General features: G+C 43.7%; 1 pseudogene; it reads right to left on the reverse strand.

Moving 5' to 3' along the window:
* LOC132424717 (WW domain binding protein 1-like) lies at positions 1–1,155 on the reverse strand (annotated as a pseudogene).
* Between the last annotated feature and the right edge of the window lie 4,496 nt (positions 1,156–5,651).

Consider the following 5,651-nt stretch of genomic DNA (forward strand, 5'->3'; position numbering starts at 1 on the left):
TCACCCGTAGAAGTTCCAGAGATAGCCCCCAGCCAAGCCTGCACACAAAACTTCTCCTTCTGGCTCGACTGCTGGGTCTGCTGGCATGTTGGAGGACTCAGGGTCAGTGATGCTCGGGGGTCGCGTGCTGCTTCTGCTGGGCCCGGGCGAGGGGCTGCTCTGAGCCCCCTGGGAGCCCCTGGTGGGGTCGGCGCCCCGGGGGCTGCCGCCTGTAGGGCCACACTGTGCAGGCAGCTGCTGCTGGAGCTGGAAGGCACTGTATGGTGGGGCAGGAGTCGGAGTCGGTTCACCACTTCCTCATAAGGAGGTAGTAAATAGTTTGGCAAAAACCTGAAATAAAATGGCAGCGCTGAGTAATTGTGGGCTTCCCGGTAGGCGATCAGGTGGATTTCATGTTGCCGCTGTCGGACCTGACGGCGGTGCTTGGCTCGGCGGTGGTGGCACACGCAGCAGCAGCTCAGGAGGATGATGATGGTCCACAAGGGCCAGAACCACCAGAATTCAGCGTAGTAGCTGCAGCACTGAGACTGTCCACAGCAGTGTCCTGCGTCACAGATGTAGCTTTGATTGTTGGGACCCACGCAGGTTTCCTTATCTTGGTAAAGTGTTTGTCATCTGGCCAGTGGAGGCTAAAGGAGACTAGGGTTGAGGGCCCCTGAGTTTCTCATTTCGCAATCAAGGAATCTTGAGGGTGGGCATGGTCAGCCAGACACGGGATGGGGATAGCCAGCCTAGGCCCTGGAGAGCCTGTAATCCCACAGTCCCCAGTTCCACTTCTAGGAATCTAGCAAACTGGTCATTGCTCCACCTGGTCCTCATGGTACCTCAAACATCAGTCCAGCAACCACAGCACCCACAGAGTACCCAGCTTGTGCCCAGCACCCACAGATGAGGGGCATCCTGGACCTGGAAGAGAGAGCTGTCCTCCAGACACAGCTCTGGTGAAGTCCAGGACCCTCAGCTTCCCTCGTGGCGACCTGAGAACATCTAACGGTTTCTGCAGGCTGAGCGTGTGTGAGAACAAAATAACATTCGTGAGGCCGAAAATGAGAGGAGAGCCAAGATCTGCGGGGGATCAGCCCTGGCTGACAGGGGGCTGGGCAGCGCCTGGGGGAGCAGGGGCGCCACGCCACCCAGGAGCTTTCTCTTCTCCATCCCCCTCCCCCTCCTCCACCACGCTCCACCACCTCCCTCCTCCTCCTCCCTCTTCTTCCTTCTGCTTATTGTTTGTTACTGGCATTTAGAAATGCAATTGACTTATGTATCTCATCCAGACACCTTGCTAAATTGCCTATTTCTCATATTTTCTATAGACTATTCTGAAGGAAATGACATCTGTGAATGACGAACATTTTTGTTTTTTCCTTTTAAATCTTTGTTTTTTCTTTTTTTTCTTTCTTTTTTTTCTTTTTTTTTTTTTGCGGTACGCGGGCCTCTCACTGCCGCAGCCTCTCCCGTCGCGGAACACAGGCTCCGGACGCGCAGGCTCAGACGCCATGGCTCACAGGCACAGCCGCTCTGCGGCATGTGGGATCTTCCCGGACCGGGGCACGAACCCGTGTCCCCCACATCGGCAGGCGGACTCTCAACCACTGCACCACCAGGGAAGCCCTTTTTTTTTCTTTCTTTATCTTATTTTACTGCACTGGCTAGAACGTCCAGAATGATGTTGAATAAAGTGAAGCTAGTGAACATCTTTGTCTTGTTCCCAATTTTAAAAGGAAAATCTTTCAACTTTTGACCATTAAGTAGGATGTTTGCTATACATTTTTTGTTGTTGGTACCTTTATTGGGTTAAAGGTGTTCCCTTCTACCCCTATTTTGCTAAGAATATTAATATGGGTGTTTTATATTAGTATTGAAATGTATCAAATGCTTTTTCTGCAACAACTGAGGTATTCATATGGTTTACATATATATATAGTACACTTCTACTTCTGGGATAAACTCAGCTTGGTATCTATATCCATCAAGGCTTACTTGCAGAGAACAGAAACCATTCTAGCTATTCTAAGCAGAACAGGATTTAATACATGGAATTAGGATGTTTTTAGTTTCAAATTACCAAAAAAAATCCCAAAGCCAACTCAAATGTGATTAAACAATATGTGGAAAAGTATGAGTTTGCTCAGTGTTGAATGCATGGTTCTATAAATCAAGCTTGTTAATTGTATTAATGAAATATTCTGTATCTTCACTGATTTCTGTCTAGTTGACCTATCAATGATTGAGAAGAATGTGTTTATTATCCACTACAATTTTTATCAATTTCTCCCTATAGTCCTATTGTTTTCTTATTTCTCTTGAGACTATTTTATTAGGTGCATACAATTTAGAACTGTTACATCTTCCTACTGAATTTTGCCCTTCATCATAATGTTATTCCTCTGTATCCCTAATAATGCTTCTGGTCTTAAGGTCTATTTTGTCTGACATTAATATAGCACCTCAGTTATCTTTTGGTGAGTATTTACTTAGCATACATTTTACTTTCAATGTTTTTATGCCTTTAAATTTTAAGTGAGTCTCTTATAAACAGCATATAGTTGGATTGGGGCCAAGACCGAAAAATAGATGTTTGTCATTTTTGGTCTGCTCAACATCCCAAACCTCGTCTTACTTGAGGGAAATCTTCCTTTATGTGAGTCTGTGAGAGGCAGAACATCATTTTCACTACAGTGCCTAGAGATACCAAATATTCCCTCTTCCACCCTGTGGTGGCTAAGTCCTGGGGCATGACTCAGCCTTGACCAGTCGGATGCTCCAGCCAGGGTCTGGAATATTGAATGACACAAAGATGACACAATTTATAATTCAGGCATGGCAGAGGCAGAGTATCCAATGACGGTAGCAGCAGTGCTCAGCAGCAGCAGTGTCCAATTGTGGTAGTGTCCAGTGCCGACAGTGTCCTAACCAGACTTTTCCTGTGCTGACCTTGGCTGTGGTTCCCAATGCCTGGCCTCTCTTGGTTTCTCCTTGTTTTATAGGACCAGTTCTCCTTCTGCTTGATTCTGGAAGCCACCTGATCTCTTTATAATAAATACCCTTTTTTGCTTAAGTAAAGGAAACCCTGTTTCTATCGCTTGCAAACAAGAATCCTGACGGATATAAAAGTGTTCTTTCTTCCTCTGGAATTGATGAAGAGGAGATAATATGAAAGGGGAATATGTGAGGTCTGGATTTTCTGGAGCCATTCTTGTTACAACAGGGAACCCAGCCTGGGTATAAAATCAACATAGAAGAAAGGTAGACATATAAATGCAGAACCCTGATAACGCCTTGAATCTCTGGATCCAACCATACCTAAAGTTATCCTTACTCTGGACTTCAGTCTTATAAGTCAATAAATTTCATGTATTATTTAATCTCACTTAAGTGGACTTCTCTGTCTCTTGCAACCAAAAACATCCTACCTGATACCTTTCCATTCTGCCTTTGAAAAAGAATCCCTCGTTTGATTCTGCAATAGGCTTTTAGCTGCTATTCTTTCTTTCCAAGATGAACTCCTCATAAACGATTTAAAATCTCGGTGTCTTCATTTCCTCACTGCCCTTTCCTGCTTAATCCACTAAAGTCTGGATTCCTTCTTTACCACTCTGCTAACACTATCCTTTTACATCAGCAACAGTCTTCTCCTTTCTTAATTCAGTGCCACATTCTCAAAGTCATTCATTCATTCAATGAGCATCTTTACAAAGTGTAGTGCTACTGTCATTCATTGAACAGATACTTACTGAACATCTAATGTATGCCAGACTTTTAGATAAAAAAACAAATTATAGGGCTTCCCTGGTGGCGCAGTGGTTGAGAATCCGCCTGCCGATGCAGGGGACACGGGTTCGTGCCCCGGTCCGGGAAGGTCCCACATGCCGCGGAGCGTCTGGGTCCGTGAGCCATGGCCGCTGAGCCTGCGCGTCCGGAGCCTGTGCTCGGCAACGGGAGAGGCCACAACAGTGAGAGGCCCGCGTTCCGCAAAAAAAAAAAAAAAAATTATATAAGGTCCTTAGTCTCATGTAGGATTACTATTTTATCAGAGAAGACAGAAACTAACTATAATAAACTATAGTGAATGTTACTAGAATATCTCCCTAGGAAATTAACATTTAAGCTAAGGCCTAAAAGTTGAATGTAGAAGGATGGGAGTAATGCAAAGATAATGTTAACAGAAAAGGGATGGAGGCAAAGGAGGATCATGCAAAACTCATGGAACTGTGAGAAGCCCAGCATTGCTGGGTAAAAAAGTACAAAGAAGAGAGTGGCAGGAAACAAGATGAGACCAAATCGTGGACAGCCTTGAAACCCCATCAAGAAGTTTGAAGACAGTGGGAAGCTGCTGAAGGATTTTAATCTGCAGACTGATTGATTTACATTTGTTAAGGATTGCTTTGTGGTTTGGAGGAGAATAAGAGTGTTTTCAGGAGATCAGAGAGTATTTGCAGGTGTCTGGCATTTGATGGCCTAGAGCACAGGGGTGGCCATAAGGGATAAAGAAAAGGGAATTGATCTGAGACATATTTGGGAAGTAGGCCTGAAAGGATATTAACAGAGGTAGAGAGTGATAAGCCACTGAAATGCTCAATGCAAAAATACACATGACTCTGCACTGTAGAAAGGATAAGGCACATAAAGAATGTAATACATACGTAAATGAGATACATATCTTAAAGACGGTACAAATATCTACCAATCTTCCCCCATTTTCCAGCTACCAGACTAGTTTTTCTCTCATCTTCAGTTTAGGAACACTTCCTTACAATTCTCTGCCAAGGTACAACTCTGCCCATTATGAACGCAATTCTTGATATTGTTTCACAGAGCAATTTATCTCCTCACCATCCCAATTAATCTTTTATAAAACAATATTTTAGTTTTCTCTGTGTGTCACCAAAAGACCCATTAAACCATTTTTCTCAACAAATCTATTGACATTTTTTCTCTCTAGGCTTGGATGATGTTCAGGACTCTTTTGCTCATGATGTGCTTTTCGTGAGCTCCCCAGAAATTCCCTCACTAGGGTTATCTAACTGCAGATCCCTCCAGGTCAATGTTTCTCCTCTGACTGGTCGTTACAATGCTGAATCCGAGTTCACCTCCAGCCATTTTCTATTAAGGTAACCATCATCTTAGCAAGAAGCTCTGTTGGGCTAGATCCTCTTTTATGTGACCCCCAGGCTGGTCCCTATCTGTGGTCCGTATCTGGTCCTCAAGAAAAAAAAAATCCCCCTTGATCAATTCAATCTCAACGCTGCCTTCTTCTCTACTGCCACAGGCTGCTTCAGCCAACCTCTTTTCTTTCTTTCTTTTTTCAAATTTTGTTTTACTATGGTAAGAACACTTAACATGAGATATACCTTAACAAATTTTTAAGTGTATGATACATTATCATCCACTACACGTGCAATGTCATACAGCAGATCTCTAGAGCTTATCCATCTTGCTTCACTGAAACTTTATGCCTGCTGATTAGCGTAATTCCCCATGACTAATGATGTTGAGCATTTTTTCATGTACTTATCGGCCATTTGTATATCTTCCTTAGAGGAATATCTATTCACATCCTTTGCCCAATTTTTAATTGGGTTGTGTTATTATTTAGTTGCAAGAATACTTTAGATATTCTAGATACAAATCCCTTATCAGATATAAGATTT

This window comes from Delphinus delphis, chromosome 1 (genome assembly GCF_949987515.2).
Source record: "Delphinus delphis chromosome 1, mDelDel1.2, whole genome shotgun sequence".
In the NCBI taxonomy this organism is placed as follows: Eukaryota; Metazoa; Chordata; class Mammalia; order Artiodactyla; family Delphinidae; genus Delphinus; species Delphinus delphis.